Source organism: Lissotriton helveticus, chromosome 3_1 (genome assembly GCF_964261635.1).
Source record: "Lissotriton helveticus chromosome 3_1, aLisHel1.1, whole genome shotgun sequence".
NCBI lineage: Eukaryota > Metazoa > Chordata > Amphibia > Caudata > Salamandridae > Lissotriton > Lissotriton helveticus.
In genome coordinates this window covers 578,406,782-578,427,265 of record NC_136061.1, presented here as the reverse complement: position 1 = coordinate 578,427,265, position 20,484 = coordinate 578,406,782, and positions in this window count along the sequence as shown.

Below are 20,484 nucleotides of genomic sequence, written 5' to 3'. Positions count from 1 at the left end.
CAGATGAAGACGGACCTCGATGTAGTGGCAATTATTGACTGAGTCCTGGTTCTGGAGATTGGCATTCTTTTCCTGCTCAAAAGATTTATTCTTGCCCATAGTTTCGGATTTGTATTAGGACATTTGTACTTCTAAAACCTTGTCCTGAGGTGTTTGCATGTCCCGTTATTTTTGGCTTTGTAATGAACCCACTAATTTGAACGTGGGAGTCAGTGGTTCTTCAGAGTTAAGCCTCTATCTAAAGTTGACTAGACTGTATAAATAAGTTGTTTCTCCCCTCTACACTTCTCAGCAGGCAACAGAGGTTTATCGGTGGAGGGTTCCTGAGTAAGTTGGTAGTGTGGAAACCGGCCCTATCAGTATCAGGCTCACAGGGAATGTTTATATATACATATAGGTCGATCCATAGATGTATCACTGATGATACTGCCGCAACTTAGGGCCAATGAAAACAAAGACCATTAAAGTAATAGTTGAATTACCATTTACCAATGTGTAAGATTAAGGAGAAACATACTCATGGGACTGACCCTGAAACAGCAAATGAACAAGTGTTAGGAGGGTCATACCGGCTCATACTAGCATAGTTGGTGAACTATATTAAAGAATAAAAACATTTTAGATTTGTAAGCCATGAGTGCAGTTGGACCAATGCACCTGGAGGTTCCAGTATGGGATATTGTAATAATGCGCCATGAGAGGAACATACGGCATACTCCAAATCAGAGAATCGCATACAATGTGGATAATCATGTGTCCTGGTGATCGGATTGTTTTTAAGAGGCCGGATGTGCCAAGCTAAGGCTTGGGCTGAGCAATATCTTTGGGGGGAAATGGCGTGTGCCACTGCCCGGTAGGCGTGAGGGGGCATGGAAGGTGACACACCTCTGATCAACGTCAATGCCAGCATGAATGCGTAGCATTCACAGCCGATGTTAAGGTGGGGAAGCTGATGTATTGGAGATGCTTGTCTGTGAAGGAACTCGAAAAGGGAAATTAACTGAGTCTTACACATGATCATTAGTTATATTCTTCCTCAGGGCACACACATACAAATATATATTTAGAAATTAGATTTGACACTCATATGTTTTTCGACTGCCCTCATCTGTCTCTTTTTTGGAATGATATAAGCAGCTGTCTTTCTGCATCGGTTGGCTCCAATATTGCCCTGAGTCTTGTATCAGTAATTTTTGGTCTTGTGGAAGGAGTTCCCCCTTCTGAGAGGAAGTTCATTTTTACTCTATTTTGCTTGCTAGGAGGGAGATATGCAAGAAATGGAAAGACCCTTCTCCCCCTACTATCACTGACTGGTATAATGCCACCTTGCAGGTGTCTAAATTGGACTTGGCCAGAGCATGTAACCCAGAGAAAACATCCTTCTGGCGTTTGTTGAGATGGGATCATTGAGTATCTGGGTTTTTTTTGTCCCCAGGTTCAATGATTAAGCCACTAAGCCCAGAAATATGGCAAAACGGTATATAAATGCTTACACCAACATTCTGGCTGTACTACGGTTACCTCTGTATGGCTCTTATCCCGGTGATCGTTGTGGTTGAGGCTTAGTTGCTGAGGGACTAGGTCCAGGTTCCACTATTGTCCCCTCCAGTTGATATAACTGTGGCAGCACAAAGCCTTTTAAACTCAACAGATTGCTTGTTTAGAATTTGGGTGGCAAATGAGGACAAAAAAAATAAAAAGAAATTAGATTTGTGGCTGGCTAGGGCTTGCGCCTAAGCCAGGCAGAATCCACCACTCTAGGCAGGGCAAGGGAGTTACATGCTGAAGATAACCCCTGCTCACCCCTTGGTAGCTTGGCACGAGCAGTCAGGCTTATCCCAGAGGCAATGTGTAAAGCGTTTGCGCGACACACACACACCGCAGCAACACACTAGGCACACCACAAAAGAGATTCCACACATGGCCTTCGTACTATCCAAAACACATTAGAATCGTAATCACACTGTTGTAATTAAAGAAGTCCTTGAGCCAGGTATATGTAACACGTTGGATTTAATAAAGCTTAGTTCCAAGTTAGGTTTTAAGTAAATAACTCAAGATGACAAATACACCACCAGGAGCGGCCTCCCTGCCACTCAGCCTGCCGGCCATCAACTGCCACTCCACACAAGCCAGGCACCCAGGATTCTATTATGTCATCAGGCATTCCAAGAGCCACACCAGCTGAGTAGCAGGGAAGTCACCCAAGTTAAGTATAACATATCCCGCTTCCTTAGGGAAACAACAATTCACAAGTGAAGGAAGGAAATGTGAACAACCATCAAAATATACAATGAAAATATACAATGCATTGTGAAAAGAAAGCATTTACATTGCATTCTAAAGAGAAAGACATTATCTCCCAAAATAAGCAATGCATTTTCAAACTTAACATTTGCATTGCCCATCCCCCTCCCTCGGAAAAAATTAAAACAAGCATAAATGGCACTAGCTAGCATAACAATAAATGCATGAAAATCTAGTAAACTTCCAGAAATAAAATAAACTGCACAGGGCACTTACCACCCCACAAACCCACCACCATAGGGCACTTACCACCCTAAAACAAACTGCACGGGGCACTCACCACCCCAAAAACTCACCACCATAGGGCACTCACCACCCTAAAACAAACTGCATGGGGCACTCACCACCCCATAAACTCACCACCATAGGGCACTCACTAAGCATGGGCGTAAAATCCGCTCCGCTCGCGGATTCTTCGGATTTTCGGCAAATTCGCAATCCGCGAACGCTCGCGAATTTGTCGAAAATCCGTGAATCCGCTCGCGGCGGATTTTTTGCTTGGTTGCGGCGCGCGGCGTGGTGCACGGCGTTCACTTTCCGTCATTTAGCGTTTGCCGAGTTGTTTTTCTTTGCGAGTGACGCGCCATTTTAGATCTTGCTGCGTGTTCCCGCGGGAGTTTAGCGCCCGCGAATACGTACTCGCGGCTTGCCACCTTGCACAGCACACCTCGCGAGAGTTCGCAATTGCGAACATGTAGTTGCGGCGGAAAGGAACAATCTCGCACGTGCGAAATAGAGATTTTGCAATTTCGCACAAGAAAATCACCAGCAAACAGGATAAACCTTCAGAAAATTATGATTTTTATCAGAATCACTCCTCAGGTTGACATTTGCATGGCCTTTTTTTTTGCAAGGAGTCCATTTTGGGGGGGGGGGAGGAAGGAAGTGCCCCACAGTCTCCAACTTCCTGTTCCTGTCCAGCAGGCTCCTCCCAGTGCTTTGTCCATCTCCTGGTCACTTTCATTTGGATCTGGAGCTGGGAGGATTACTTTTTGTGGGTGCTGCTGGATATTTGGATTTGAGGCCTTTTTGACTGTCTTTGGATCACTTTTGGATTAGAAATCAACTTTCACAAGTAAGTTTGTTTGGGGCATTACAGTTGCTGCAAGTAAAATTTTGGAACTTTTTCAGAACATTAAATAAATTATATTGTGGGTAGCCACAGTATCCAGTAGGACCAGGGTTGGTTAGGGGTGCATGATACAAATGTTTTGTTGAATTTAAACACCATTGAGGCCATGGATGGGCTGGGATTGTGCTGATTTTTGTCCTTTTTTTGGGCCTGCTGGTGTGGCCCTTTGCCCAGGGGTGGTGAGTGTTGCATGGGCCTAGTCTTTCTGTGGGGTGTCTTCTTGAATTTAAACATAATTGAGGCCATGGATGGGCTGGGATTGTGCTGATTTTATTGTTTTTTGTCGTTTTTGGGGGGGTGCTGGTGTGGCCTTTTGCCCAGGGGTGGTGGTGCATGGACTGAGTGTGCCTGTGGTGTGGTCTCACTCTCTTTAATGTAAACATCATGGATGGCATTGGATTGTGGTGATTTCTGGCTGTTTTTCTGTTTTTTGGGGGTGTACTGTTGATGTGGACTGGCCATGTGGGTGGTGGTGGTGGCCATCTTGAGTGCTGGCTGGTACAGGCAACATGTGCTTGGGGTGTAAGGGAGGGGCCATTTTGAGGAGAGGCAGTGTCTGAGGCCTGCACTTATTTTGCCTACTTTTCATCCATTATGCCCAGGGGTAGTGAGTGTTGCATGGGCCTAGTGTTTCTGAGGGGTGTCTTCTTGAATTTAAACACCATTGAGGCCATGGATGGGCTGGGATTGTGCTGATTTTATTGTTTTTTGTCGTTTTTTTGGGCCTGCTGGTGGGGCCCTTTGGCCAGGGGTGGTGAGTGTTGCATGGGCCTAGTCTTTCTGTGGGTGTCTTCTTGAATTTAAACATAATTGAGGCCATGGATGGGCTGGGATTGTGCTGATTTTATTGTTTTTTGTCGTTTTTGGGGGGGTGCTGGTGTGGCCTTTTGCCCAGGGGTGGTGGTGCATGGACTGAGTGTGCCTGTGGTGTGGTCTCACTCTCTTTAATGTAAACATCATGGATGGCATTGGATTGTGGTGATTTCTGGCTGGTTTTCTGTTTTTTGGGGTTGTACTGTTGATGTGGACTGGCCATGTGGGTGGTGGTGGTGGCCATCTTGAGTGCTGGCTGGTACAGGCAACATGTGCTTGGGGTGTAAGGGGCCATTTTGAGGAGAGGCAGTGTCTGAGGCCTGCACTTATTTTGCCTACTTTTCATCCATTATGCCCAGGGGTAGTGAGTGTGCATGGGCCTAGTGTTTCTGAGGGGTGTCTTCTTGAATTTAAACACCATTGAGGCCATGGATGGGCTGGGATTGTGCTGATTTTATTGTTTTTTGTCGTTTTTGGGGGGCTGCTGGTGTGGCCTTTTGCCCAGGGGTGGTGGTGCATGGACTGAGTGTGCCTGTGGTGTGGTCTCACTCTCTTTAATGTAAACATCATGGATGGCATTGGATTGTGGTGATTTCTGGCTGTTTTTCTGTTTTTTGGGGGTGTACTGTTGATGTGGACTGGCCATGTGGGTGGTGGTGGTGGCCATCTTGAGTGCTGGCTGGTACAGGCAACATGTGCTTGGGGTGTAAGGGGCCATTTTGAGGAGAGGCAGTGTCTGAGGCCTGCACTTATTTTGCCTACTTTTCATCCATTATGCCCAGGGGTAGTGACTGAGTGTTGCATACTTGCATGTCCCACTCCCTAGTCTTTCTGTGGGGTGTCTTCAATGTAAACATCATGGATGGCATGGGATTGTGCTCATTTTTCTGTGCTTTGTCGATTTTTTGGGGTGTATAACTGAACTGATGTTCCTCTGTCTTCCATTGCTTTTAGGTGCACAAAAAGACTCAAGAGAACCACCAGTGCCAGGAAGAAGTCCTGCAGCGGTGTGTGTGTGCAGCATAACGTCACGCGACGTCACGTCTGGACACAGAACCCTCTGCAACTCGTGCAACTGCTGCCGTGCTGACCTGCTCTGAAGAAGATGGCCCCCAAAAAAGTAACCCGTAGCTCCTCTAGCAAGAAAGGTGCCAGTAAGGAGCAGAAGAAGCAAGTTACCAAGGACACTGGTGTGCTGCCCGCCCCTTTTTTTGGGAGTAAAAAAAAAAGTATGCCTGCAGCAGCAGCAGCGGGATCTGCTGGGGACCAAGCTGGCAGCAGCACCCCCGCTCCATTGGGCTCAGTGCCACCACCACCACCACGCCAACTTAAGTCCAAGCCCTTGAGTGCTGCAGAGGCAGCCAGTATAGTTGTTCAATCACCATCGACCAGTGATGTTGGCTCATCGCAAGAAAGCAGCAGCAATGTCCCTCAATCAACACAGGTTGTTGTAGCTCATCTGACGAGTGTTGAACAACCACAGCCGCAACAACAATCACATGTGCAAGTACAAGCCCAAGTACATGTGGAAGGAGAGGCAGCGCAAGGAGATGCGCAAGCAGAGGTGCATGGAGGGTCACAAGTGCCCACAATAGTTGTTCCTCCCGAAGTAGGGGCACATCAGGAAATCGACAATCAAGGCGAGGTATCATTTGAGGAAGCCACTCCTCCTGATGATCCTTCATTGTCTTCCACACCCCTAGCAAGGAAGAGATCAAGGGTGGTGTCTACATCTTCTTCAAGCACACCTCCTTCTGATGATACGGATCAAACTTGGGAACCAGCACCACAGCCGTCTGAGAGTGAGGCGCACCATGATCCGACAAAGGTAGTTAAGCGTAAAAGGAAGCTCGTCCAAAGTCTCAGAGTTATGGAGTGTGATGAGTCTCAACAAGAAGTGGCGGATACTGCTGCTGATGAAGACTCTGCCAACGACGACCCAGTCATCATAAAGGTCACTGCAGCCCCTGCGCGTATGCAGCAAACAGACATTTTGACCCAAGCCCGAAGAGCTGCTGAGTGTGATGATGATGATGATGTTGTCGATGAGGAGGCAGTGGAAACACCACAATCATTGGAGTTAAGTAGTACACCAACTCGTCCCGCTTCCATATTTCTTTCTGGCAAGAAGAGACCTCCGTCAACCTCGACCTTAATTAGTGGCGGTGAAAGTGCAAAACGTACAAAAGTTGGGCAATCCAGATCCTCCACTTCATCTGGCATTAGCTTCATGACCACCACCACCAGTATCGCCGCCTCCTCCATGTCCCACAGACACTTCAAGTCCCCAGTTTGGGACTTCTTTACTGTTTGTCCAAAAAATCCAAAGTTTGCCATTTGTACCATTTGTAAGCAAGCAGTTAGTCGTGGTAAGCCAGGTACCAACTATGGTACCGGAGGCCAGAGAGGTCATCTTAGGAGACAGCACACTGTCAAATGGTTTGCGCACCTAGATGCGATCAAGAAAGGCCAAATTCAAGGAAACGTTGATGTTTCATCTGATGATGACGAGCAGGAAGAAGACGTGTCAAACACTTCCCTTACACCCAGTACCCCTGTCAGCAGCACACCCAATGTGAGGCACACTAGGAGTGTTGGAGCGAGTGAGACACCAACGCACAAAAGTTCACCAGCGAGCAAAATTGGGTCAACGAAGTCATTATCAGCCCGTAAATGCTTGGTCCAGGGCAACATTAGAACAATGCTTACTTCAGACGTGCCATATGAACGCAACCACCCACTGACGCGTCTGTATAACACTAAGCTGGCTAAAATGCTAGCTGTGGACCTTCTACCTTTTTCTTTTGTAGAAGCGGTAGGTTTTCTTGAATTAGTGGCAACGCTCTGCCCTAAATGGAAGGTTCCGAGCCGGTTCTATTTTGCCAGAGTTGCGGTTCCAGCACTACATGAAGATGTGCTGGAGGCGATTGGGGCAGCTTTGCAGAAGAGTGCTGTTCACACAATACATCTGACAACAGACATGTGGACCAGTGGCGCAGGCGCTGATTACATGTGCATCACTGCACACTGGGTCTCTTTTTCAGGTGTTAAAGCAAAGCTAAACGCAGGTGTTGACCCGGACAAAGTTTTCAAAGCTGCTCGGAAACATGCAACACTAGCCATGTTTGGCTTGGAGAAAAGTCACACAGCAGAAAACCTTTTGGAAGAGTTTAACAAAAAGGTCTTGAAAATGCTATCCCCCCTAAAACGCAAGATTGGTTATGTTTCCACGGATAATGGCGCCAATGTAGTTAAGGCCATGTTGAAGGGTGACCATGTTAGAGTGCCGTGTTTGGCGCACTGTATCAACCTGGTAGTTCAAAAATTCTTGATTGATAAACAGAGTCCAGCGTTCGAGGTAATGGCCACCTGCCGCAAAATGTGCAACCATTTCAGCCATTCTTTTAAGGCCCGGAAGCATCTGCGGAGACTGCTATTTCAACGTGGAATGCCAGTGAAAGCACTCATCCAGGAGGTGGCAACACGTTGGAACTCAACCTTCGACATGCTTGAGCGTCTGTATGAGCAGTATACGGTACTCGATCACTATTTCTTCACAGAGGGTACATCTCAGAAGGAGGACCTGCGGATGAGTGCGGCGCAATGGGACATAGTTAAAAGCCTGACAGACATGCTTCGTCCTTTTGAGTTCTTCACGCGTGCAGTCAGCCAGGAGGACTGTAATTTGGGAAAAGCTATCCCATTGTTGTGCATGCTGGAGCACCAACTGATGGCGGTGTCTTCTGAGTTTGAAAAAGATGTACAAAAAAAAGACCATTTTATTTTGTCTGAGAAATTATTAGAGCGCCTACGTGGTGATGAACGTCTTCAAAAGATCAAGTCAGATCAGCATTACATTTGTGCTACTATTCTGGATCCACGCTACAAAAAGGCGCTGGCAGGCGAAGCATTCTTTCCTTTTGCTGATGCAGATGTTCAAAAGTTCAAACATTGGTTAGCCTGGTCAGCCAAGAGGTTTGAAAAAGAACGGCAGGTTATTGAAGGAGAAGCCAGTACATCAGCATCAGCATCAGCAGGCCATCCCCAGTCACAAGAATCCACTTCTGCACCTGTGGCTGGGGCACAAGTGACCTCTCAGCCGTTAAAGACACCGGCAACTGGATCATCTGCACCACACACAATGACAACACTAACAGTGGCTGCGGAGGAGGATTGGCTAAGTTTGATGGGGTATGGTTCTCGAAAAAATGTCACAGGCACAGCAAAAAGTAAGCAAAGTGGAGGAACAGTTGATGACCTTGAGTCGATGGTGCAGGACTATCTGAATGACTCAACAGAGGTCTTTCTTAATGATGAGCCATTGCAGTATTGGCATGGCAAAAAACAATTGTGGCCACAGCTCTTCAACCTGGCTATAAACTATTTGACTTGCCCACTCGCAAGTGTGTCTTCTGAACGTGTTTTCAGTGCTGCTGGTGGCATTGTAACTCCCAAACGGAGCCGCCTCTCGCCCAAAAATGTGGAGCGGCTGACAATGATCAAGATGAATCAGCACCTCATACCACCAGATTACAAAGTACGAGAAAGCACGCCGCATGAAGACGAGGAGGACGGCAACGTAGATGAGGGGATTTTTTCTCTGTTCGGTGGCACTGACCTCATCCAGCCTGAATTCGCAGAGTATGATGACGAAATCTTGTTCTTATTCCCTGGACACCGAGCCCTGAAAATGAGACAATCAATCAAGAAGTTTCTTTTTCGTCCTTATTCACTTTTATTCCTGTGTGCTTTGTGTCTCTCTTTCTTTGTTTTGCACAGTTAATTTAATTCAAACTTTAATCACCTAATCCCAAAAACAAGACCATCATCAGAACTGTCTTCACTTGTTTGCTTATTGATTTGAAGGTGCCGCAGTCTACATTCCTCAGGTTCACAAGTTCTGAAGAACATGCTCCTCTATCCTCCTCCTCCAGACTGCGATTTCCCTCAAAGCAGAGTGCTGGATTACGCCCAATGAAGAAAGACTCAGCACTTGTGGGGGTGTTGTACTTCTTTGCGGGTGAGTTGACGGATTTGGGCCCATTGCTGTGAAGCTCTAATAATGGACAAAAGTGTTTTGGACCAAATATGAGGTGGAAATTTCTTGCCGTTTTTGCTGACTTGCTTGCCTTTGAGGTGCTCTTTGGCGGGGTTCCGGGTGTTTGTGGGTAATTTTTGGTGTCTGGGAGCACTGCTGCGACAGTCTAATCTTGATTGCATTTGCTTTTCAGGAAATCCGTGGTGGAAAACAGGAGTTATGATGATTGATGATGATGAGTGACCTAGCTGCACAGCGCCGCGTTTGGACCGAAGGCCGAGAGATATTGTAAGTATGAGATTTAGCTTTTTCGCTGTTTGGGGGTGTTGTCGGGTGGTTTTTTCCGGGTGGGTTGGCGGGTCTTGCCTGGGGCATTCCTGGGAAGGTCTAATACCGGATAGAAGTGTTTTGGACAAAATCCTGAAGGAACAGCCTTTTTTTTGCTATTTCTTCTGTCATCTTGCTCAATGTAGCGTTTTGGGGGGCTTCCTGCTGTTCGTGGGTGGGTTGCGGCCGGGGTCTCTGTCGAAGCACTGCTGCGACAATCTAATCTTGATTGCATTTGCTTTTCAGGAAATCCGTGGTGGAAAACAGGAGTTATGATGATTGATGATGATGAGTGACCTAGCTGCACAGCGCCGCGTTTGGACCGAAGGCCGAGAGATATTGTAAGTATGAGATTTAGCTTTTTCGCTGTTTGGGGGTGTTGTCGGGTGGTTTTTTCCGGGTGGGTTGGCGGGTCTTGCCTGGGGCATTCCTGGGAAGGTCCAATACCGGATAGAAGTGTTTTGGACAAAATCCTGAAGGAAACACCAGTTTTGGCACTTTTTGTAAGTTAGGGTTCGTTAGGGTTAGCCCTACCAGCACGATTGCATGTGTTTCAGGGGGTTCTATTGCAACGCAGTTCTGGTGTTGTAGAGCACTGTTGGAGCGATGCTGGCTATGGATACTTTTGCTTGCTTGCAAGTGGTTGGAATACAATCCACGGTCTGTATTTGGGCCTACTGTTACTTTCAAAGTACGTTTTGTAACCATTTTTCTGCTAGGCATCGTTTTTGGAGATCTGATTGGGGTTCTTCTACATTTTTGCGACTGGCTTTAGTAAGGGTATTGGTGGGAGCATTGCTGGGAAGGTCAAATTTTGTTCTAAAACACAGTTTATACTACACCTTAATTGAGGGGAAAGATCCGCTATAATATTTTGGCCATACTTATTTATCTTTAAAAAGGTGAGTCCGACAGAGCACGCAATTTCAAAAATATTGTACTGTCTATTAGGGAAATCAAAGTGTCACATTTTGAACCACACAGCGTACATACCTTTTATTTATTTATCAGTGGTATTGTAATAGCACTTCCTGTTTTCCGTTCAATAATTACAGGCCGGGTTTCAGTCAACATCCGCCAGGCAGGCAGTGGACAGGGTGTCTTCTGTCAGTGGTCACCAACATTGATGGACGAAGCGTCAGCTGGAATGGAGGAGTGCCGCCAATAAGAGGAATTGTTTGCTGCATGCAACTTACTTACCAAATTCAAGGACAACACCAAAAACATACGCAATACAGATACAGTATCCATTGTATTATTCTATGAGTGTGACTGCATGTGCTTAGCTTTACTTTGTAACCAAAGATTGTCTTTATCTTCAATTATTGTTTGTCCATGCTCTGCTTTTTTTTTCTTCTCTCAACAAAACCTACCCAAAAAGAAACCCCCATTCCCATCCATTTTACAAACCCTAACCCTCTTCCCCCGGGCTGTGTTGTTTTGCTTGATGTCGGACTAAAATGACATCAATAATTCCACACACTTGCTGGGGAGGATAAGGTCATAGCAACAGGCTGGTGAAGGAATACAAGGATATCTTCTAGACTTACTCAGCTTCAGTACTATATCTTCTAGTAGTAGTAGCCAATGTCAAATAAATTCAACGCAAGTACTAGTTATACTTGCAAGCAAATACTTTACCATTTGTTAGGCTACATTATGGCACTGTTCTGTCTGTCACCTGCTATATTCTCGATCGTACCGTAACCGTTGTAATGCTACAGTAAGGACAAACAAGGTTTCGTTTTCTTTTTTTCCATAGGCATGCAACTGCCACTGTGTCACACCACTAGTACCACCGCAATGAGGAAATGTCACCCGCCCAGGATTGACAACGTTAATCCCCATTTCACGTGGAGCCAGCCCTGGGCCTAGCCCTAATTTCTAACACAAATTACAGGTAAGATAAGCGTTTGGTGGGAGGTAGTATAATGGAGTATTATTTCGGAGTAGACAAGAGATTGACGGTTGTACTACTAAAGTCCTACGACTGTTCAGGAAAACAAAGTTACTGTTACACCCCCGCCCCCCACCCACCAGACTGAAAAGCAGTAAAAAACAGGTATGGTCAGATAAAGTTTAAAAATATATTTATGTAGCCCTAACAAAATAATCTCCCTCACCCACCCTAACCCCAACGATTGTCTTTGAAACGTCCCAAAACGATCCCAACTCCCAAATCCCACCCCCCAAAAGTCTATAAAAAAAGGGCAAGGGACACTCCACTACTGGAGGGTGCTGGTGCTGGTGCATTTTGCCGCATGGGCATCATACTCCTTGCGGAGGGTGGCAAGCTCGGAGCGGAGGCCCTTAACCAAGTTCTTATACTTCAGGACCTCCTGCTCCAGGTTGGACATTCGGACTCGTAGGCGACGTTGGCGTTCCTTGCAGCTCCTGTGGGGGGCAGCTGGTATTTCTGTTGCTTGGCGGTGGCGGTTGTCTTTCTTAGCCCGGCTCGGTCCCGCTGGCTTAGTCACGGAGGAGGATGCAGTGGTCACAGTCGAGGATGTTGTTGTTGCCCCGCTCGACTGCGTGTCCTCCTCCTCCTCCAGGGCCACCAGCCACCGATATTCGGCGACAGTGGCCTCCAGCCTCCGTTGCCGGGCCAGTCTAGCCTGCTCCCTCCGTGTTGTTGATTTGGAAGGAGCAACTATATGAAGAAAGAAAGACATAGTCTGTAACCAATGCTCCTTAGCATTAATAACACAAAGTGATTGAGCCGAAAGTTGGGTCACAGTACAAGTAGCAAATTGAAAGCACAGTACATAACTAGTGAGGACAGTATCTATGTAACCTCCCACTTCTGCATCCTTGCTCTAACATTAGTGGTAGTTTAATGAACAAATTCTACGACCACTATGGACTTCCATTACAGTCGACTATGACAGTACACCAGTCTTATTCTTCTTCTTCTCTCTTGTTTAGGGAAATTGGTACGTTATCTTATGCAAGCCGGCAGAATGACATGGACAGCACAGTGAACTTGCACCCGAGAAAAAAAGTTGCACACCATGATGAGTGAGACAGACTTGCGTTACTGTACCGGTCCAGTACATGCAGGTGGTTAAGCTATTACTTTTCTATTACGGGTGGCACTGAGAATACTCTGTTACAAGGGCTACTGCTTAATTAATTTACCTTTCACCCTACAGTGCAAATGAGTACTAGAAAAGGAAAATGAAGAAGCTAACTAATTTGATTATCTATCACTTCACATGGGACGTATTTGATGACATATGGGATGACTTTAGGTGCTTTGCTTAATATTGAGTGAACAGTGATACACCCACACATGAATGACGTACTACAAGTAAACTAAAGTTATTAAGAGAGGTACGGAGTGTCCACCGTAATAACCAGATATATGCTGTGATTGCAGACGCAATACAAAGTACTGCTACTATTCATGGTAGTATTGGACACATTTACAATTTCTTTTCCTTGCCTTCCCTGCACTGGAACGGACGTGCGGGTGCGGTGGTACATGCTCTTCAAGGTAACACTTACTTCATCTGGCGACCATCTACTCTCTCTAGATACACATGTGCTATCTAAGAGTCAGAGAATACCATGCTCCAGGCATCCATTCAGTCAAAGTATACGCACACATACAGTTTCTGTTTCACCCACCCAGGCTGCTGTCCTTCCACCCATCCTTGCTTCATCATTGACCCAGCCATGCACCATACCATATTCTTTCCTTCCCAGCCACCTCGGGGGCCAAGCAAACACATATCGTTCTTCTTTGCCAGCCATCATACAAGTTCGCGTCCCACTTACTTACACCCTTCTTTCGCTTTTCGTTCATCCCATCCATCACGTTCGTCTAAGAACTTATTGGGATACTTCTCACCAAAAACTTCATAGCTAAGTCGAAGTACATTTCGAGGAGGCTACTACCTGGTTGATTTGTAATACACCCGTGCAGAAAGCACACTATGCAGTCTTCAATCTCAATAAGTAAGGAATATATAGCTTACCTGTTTCCGCCACCACCGTTTCAACCCCCACAGGACCGTCCGCCGGCTCTTGCACCGCCTCCTCCCCAGAGTCCGCCGAGTCCTCGCCCAACACAGCCACCTCCGCGCTGGCCCCGTCACCAGATGTTACACCTACAAAGTACATTTAAGAATGTTAGAATACACCACTCACTACTATATAATATTTGGTCTAGGAGAAATGTTAAAAAAACTGAATACAATGTAATAATTTGTGACTGTCTACTCCAAAGTAAAAATGTCCCATTTTCCAGGAAAGGCTGTTGTCTTGCTGCACTTTTATGCACAACTGATGAATGCTTGCTTTTGATTTTTAACACGCAACACTTTTTCTCCTAACAGACAGAAGCTTGACTCCTAAGAACACGACCAGGATCAAGTTCAAACCAGGTGAGAGCTCGGCTCGACCACAAGAAATGTGTCCAATTAATCGTCAGCACTAACCACTTTTCCGTTTTCAGTTAAATAGTTTTATGACAAAGTAGATTTTAATAAATGTGTTTAGTTTTAATAAAGCTTTTAAACTTAAATAGACTCTGTGGTTTTTGTTCCTCCAGACTAGAGTGGATGAGCTAAAGGTTTTGGAATTTTTGCAAGCATGAGTGCCTCTGACACTTCTTGACTGTGCTGTGACTCCGTACTCTCTTGTCCTGCGTACGATAATCTAGAGATCATTGGGGATCAATAATCGGTGACTTCGGGAGCTGAATGACTCTGCCACACTATCTAGTCAGTAAGGAGACAGTGCATAGAGCTATTGCTGAATAGAATGGGAGTCCAATGGAATTGCCAAATGTCCAATCTTAGTTAGCTACACAGACTAATAAGAATAGTCTAGTAATACCACAGGGAGTCATATTCGAGGCAGGATAAGAATTTATATCCAGTCTACAAGAAGATCAAAGACGATTTAGAAAAAATCGAATGAGGAACGCTAGGAAAAAATAGGTACTCTTTATTAAAATGTAAACTTACTGGGGCCAGCAAAGGAGCCCTCGCCTGCCCGATCCTGGCCTGCATCCTCAGCACCCTCCTCCTGTGTCCTCTTGCCCTTGGGGGGAGCTGATGTACAACATGAAAGAAAGAAAAACCAGAAAACATGGATGAGATTTTTCAACCAAATCAAACATTTCAAAAGAACAATAACAAAATATTTTGGAGAAATAGCAAATAGATAGACAACTATTCCACGGGATCTATCTCATGTGGTATACTACGTTATTCGTATTGCCTGATTTGCGGAACGTTGACTTAGAAAGTTCCTATGTAACTCAATAAACAGACTACTAAAGAGGTTTGCCTAGGCCTGGCACTGCAGGCAGCAGTCCGCAGCACGCGAAGTGACATGACAGACAAAGTCCATCCTGCTTGCAGATCAGTGAATACTCAAACTATCAATCCACCCACCACCGCCACTATTTCTTCTTATAGCCATGTGTCTAAAGGAAGGACTGGACTTCAGTCTGTTGGGGCTGATTCAGAAGTCCCTTGCGGCTCATTTTCCTCCATTGTTGCGTGCCTTTTGTGACGCAGCGGCAGAACAAAAGACTCGCCATGGTGTTGGTGCGGCGTATATATTAAAAAAAAAACACATATGGACATATGGGCGATGCATCACGTTGTAAAGCCCTGCGCCATCAGGGGGCGTTCCGGCGCAAGGGAGGGCGTACCTGCGCAGGAACGAATCCTAAAAGTGGCTGAGGGAAATCTACAAGATGTCAATCAGTCACTTTTAGGACAATGATGCATGACTCAAACCCTGCGCGCTTGAAGCCGACGTACGGCTTGATGCAGCATTGGGGAGATAGGGTACCCCAGAGCATTGCTGGAGCTGCGCCATCGTTGGCACGCAACTCCAGCAATGCGCTGCCTTTACGGCACAGATGCGTAAGGCTTCTGTGACGTTTTGGGCCAATGGGTGGTGGTGGCATGGCACACAATTACTGCCGCATCCCTGCTACTTTGCAGGGATGCGCCGGTAATTGAAAATATGACCCTTAGTGTCTAGCATTACGCAGTTCTTATCTTTACACTACACTCATACATAATTTCTCAGGCCAATGAAATGCTTCTGAACACAACATACAAAACAAAGAAGCATAGTAGCAAGCAAGGCTACTGAGAAGGAGAGCAGTGCACCTGAAATGCATAGAAGATTTTGAAATATAATTTACCTCAATGTAATCGGCAGCATTATTGCTCTTGGTAAAGAACAAAGATTTGCAAATAACAGAGCCGGATAAAACAGAGTAGTAAATGAATAGCTACTACTACTCACCAAGCCCGGGGACCTCTACGCCGAGCGCGTCCAGCAAGTCCCGCTCCCGGTCCATGACATCGGTCCAGCGGTGGGTGGCCTGGTTATATGTGCGCCGGACCCCAGAGAGCTTATACATGGCCCGGCACACCTTCTCCCACCGCTGGCGGCGCTCCCGGATGCCATAGCCAGTCGCGATCTTGCCGCCTCCCAGGATCGTCTTGGGGAGGCGGCGCTGGACGTGGAAGATGAGTGCCGCCACTTCCTCCGCGCTGAAGATCTCCCGCGGGACCACTTGCTCCCCCCTCAAACGCCCGCACGGGAGCCGGGCACGGGGTGCGGGACCCTTCCCCTTCTCAGGGTGCTTCCCGGCTCCCTTTACCATGGTCTGGGCAGAAATACAGTTAAATGATAAACAAGAAATAGAATAGTGAAGAAGAAAAGAAAAGAGTTTAAAAAAGTAGTTTAAAAGTAACTAAAAGCAGCAGAAAACACAAAAATATAGAGCTAGAAAAATAGAGGGATAGATAATAAGTAAAATTAGATCAAATAAACTTCAAACAAGCAAAGGATGGCAGAGATTGAGAGAGGATAGAGAAGCATGCCCAGAACCATAGCAATGAATGAGAAACAAGATGGCCGCGCCCGTTCACGACCGCGTGGGTAAGTTCGCGCGAGATTTTCCTTGCGAGCACGCGCGAAATTGTACTAGCGAGCAGCACACTTTGCGAGATTACACATAGCGGCCGGAAACGGAATTACGTCACGCAAACAAGATGGCCGCGCCCGTGTACGACCGATAGGGTAACTTGGCAAACGTATAGCTAGAAGCGCCTCGCGAACACGCGCAAGATCACGCGAACATACACGTCGCACAAAAAACAATATTGTATTCGCACGTATTCGCGGCTTCCGAAATCGATCTCGCACGGATTCGAGCCCCAAAAAACGCGCGAAATTGCAGAAAAAACGATTTTAGCTAAACTGAAAGCAATGAGCAGGTGCAAAAGTTCAAACTTAACATTAGTAACATTCAAGGTAGTGCTTCCTGAGGGGCCCCTCCAGAGTTTGCAACTATTCTATGACCCTGCTATGACCCAAACAGCAGGCTCATAGAATAGATACAAGTAGACCATAAAGGTCCTGTGAAAAAAAAATTCACTGCAACAAAAAGCAAATTACAGATAAGGAAGGAAGCAGGTGCCAGCCAGACTGGAAGTTTCAAAATTACTGACACATTAATGACCCACAAATTAATTGATGGCAGTTGAAGAAGGGCAGGTGTGCTTGCTTTTTTCAACCACCATAATCTACAGTGATAAATAAACCTAATGGGTGGCAGTGAGGATGTACCAGAGGGTGGCATGGGTGTCCCAGAGGGTGGCAGTGGTGAAACAGAGGGTGCTGTGAACCTGTGATGATAAACCAGACGTAGAAACAACATAGTCGCGGCCGTTGCGAGCCGAAAAGTAAGTTCGCAATTGCGAACTTGTCCCAAAATCGGCGCGAACGCGCGCCAACAGAAAAAACGGGAAAATCCGCAAATCCGCTAGAGTTCGCGTATCTTCGCGGATTGCGAATCCGTAAATCCGCAATTTCCGCTAGATCCGCCCATGCTTAGCACTCACCACCCTAAACAAACTACACGGGACACTCGCCACCCCAAAATGAAATGCAATGAGACACTAACCACCCCACAAATACACATTAGTATGGCACTCACCACTCATACACTCACCGCCATAGTGAACTCACCAGCCTAAGACAAACTGCACGGGACACTCACCACCCCAAAGACTCACCACCATAGGGCACTCACAACCCTAAACAAACTACACAGGACACTCGCCACCCCACAAACTCACCACCATATTGAACTCACCACCCTAAGACAAACTGCACGGGGCACTCACCACTCCAAAACCTCACCACCGTAGGGCTCTCACCACCCTAAAACAAACTGCACAGGGCACTCACCACCCCAAAATGAAATGCAATGAGACACTAACCACCCCACAAATACACATTAGTATGGCACTCACCACTCACCGCCCCCAACTTTACAAACACACAGAACACTCACCACCGAAACTAAACAGCACTTAGGCACTAAACACCCCAAGAACTATCATCACCCAATGACCTCCCCTAAGATGGCTGCACTGTGCAATATACACTGATACAGATCTTAGGTACAAACCATGACCTTGAACCCACACACACACAACGAGACAAACATTATAGTGACCAGCAATATAATGAAAGAGAAAGTTTTGTGCTCCAGTGAGCGGTCTCTCACCCGAGGTCTCCAATGAAGTAGTAATCTCTATCCTTAAACTGTCAGAAGCTGTATTTATTCCTCAACAAGTTGCAGAACTCCAGAGAACAGATAACGTAAAAGATGATCTCGCCGAAAAGATGAAGTGTTAGTGTGTCATGTTGCAGCTAATGTCTCTTCGAACATTTTCACATTGCGCATCGCTGTATACGAAAATGTTTCTCCTGCAACTTCTTGGTGAAAGAATTCTAAACACTCACCAGAGCTGCACAGGGAGCACGTATGAACAGCCGCGGGCCGTGGAGGGAGTTACGGTGGGGCAGGGAGGTGGGGAGGGGGAGGGGGAGGGGCAGGGTGGAGAGGGCTAAAAACTGGCACCTGGATAATTACAGGTAAGTAAACAATTTAAATAATAAAACGAATTTCGTAGCGCGCACTGCATCGCATTTTGCGATGCAGTGCGCGCTACGAAATTCGTTTTATTAATTAAATTGTTTACTTACCTGTAATTATCCAGGTGCCAGTTTTTAGCCCTCTCCACCCTGCCCCTCCCCCTCCTCGCCTCCCTGCCCCACCGTAACTCCCTCCACGGCCCGCGGCTGCGTATGAAGATCCCTGAAATGAACACCACCAACGGTGAGCAATCCGCCACTCTCCGACTTCATACCCATCATACTGAAGTTGGCTGCATACATACGTGAGAAGAGAAAACAGACAATCGATGAACTGCTCCGTGCAACCTCCCTGGCCACGATTCCAATACAACACAGTTCCAATTCGTGGTTAGCAGAGACGTAATAAGCAGCTACACCAGACACGATGTAATGCAGCAAACTCAAAATGGCAGTGCGCTCAGAAGACGTTCGCCGGGTGGCTCTGAGCACGCTCGTGCTCACAAACGTCCACATGCAGCAATGGAGGCTACCACGCAACAAGAAAACGTCATAGAATTCTCACCAGCCAATCCTTACAAATACCCCACCAGGAGCGGCCTCCCTGCCACTCAGCCTGCCTGCCATCAACTGCCACTCCACACAAGCCAGGCATTGTGCCAACTGGCACCAGGCAGTAATTTACAGGGGATTATATACATGACTGGGCCAATCGGGCCACAGTCAGAACCATTAGAAAGCACAAGTAGTAAAAATAACACAACCAGTAACTATTGGTAAAATACAGTACTCTGGCAACACATTATGCATAAACATAATAGCATGACATTAGGTATCATCATAAGCATAAATCACATTTAGGAGTGCACCCTGGTAACACTCCCCAGGTGCATACATCACCTTTAGCATAACCGCATTATGCATTCCCTTAGGGCCTTGCGCCCTACCAGTACACATAGGTACTCCAGGTGACCCCAGGCCAACTGGCATTCTCTGGGGCTCAAATGCCCTCTGTCCCAAAAGTCAGGGCGCAATTATAGGACCTTCCACTGGCACTCTGGCTGACTTGGCAGCAAAAATAATGTGCATAGCGCACTGGAGCAGGGGGTGCAACTCACCCCTTCCTCATCATCACCAAAATAAATGCCCCGTCATTGCAGCTGCCCTCGCTCCTGCGGTGCAACTGAAGAAAATGCACCTTGGCACTACAGTGCATTAAGAGCCCTGACTCCATGACTCTTGCGTCAAAATTGCCCTCAAGTCGCAGCTGCCTTCCAACAGGCAGGTCAGCTGTGCAAAATCGGCACCAACCGTGTGCCTTGCCGGCCCCACTCACTGGGTGGGGCTTGTTGTTATACCCAAAAGCCTACTTCCAGGTATGGGGAAGGGGTAGACTCCAACTCGGTCTTCCCCTCTCATGGAAAACAGCCCTAAGACTCAAGACAGCCTCACAATGAGGGGGGTAGGGGTGAGAGCTCTGTGCTCACTCACCCACTTGGAGCTGCGCGGCCAGGTCAACTGAGTCTTCCTGCGCCCTCTTCCTTCATCGGCATGTGGGACTTCTCTGCTTTTCCAGTCCCTCTCTCTTCACACGCGGGGCTCTCCTCTGGCACACGGGAGCCATGCCCCCGACCAGGCGCTCGTCACCTGACTTCTGGTGCTTTGTTCGCCCGGATTGGTCCATGGACCTCGAAGGAGGCCCCGCCCACAACCAGGCAGCTTGCCTGGCTTCCAGGTCACCGCTCGTGTTGTGGGGGCCTCTTTCTGCACACAAAGATGCTATATCTCAAAGCTGGGTGGGCTCCCGCTTCACATCAGTGCCAGGTGGGCTCCCGATCGACTTCCCCCCTGCACGAGGGAGTCCCCACGCTGGTTATGGGGTGTTGATGCACTCTGTTTACCAGGCTTCCAACTTCCTTTGTCAGATGGGGCTCGGTCCTCA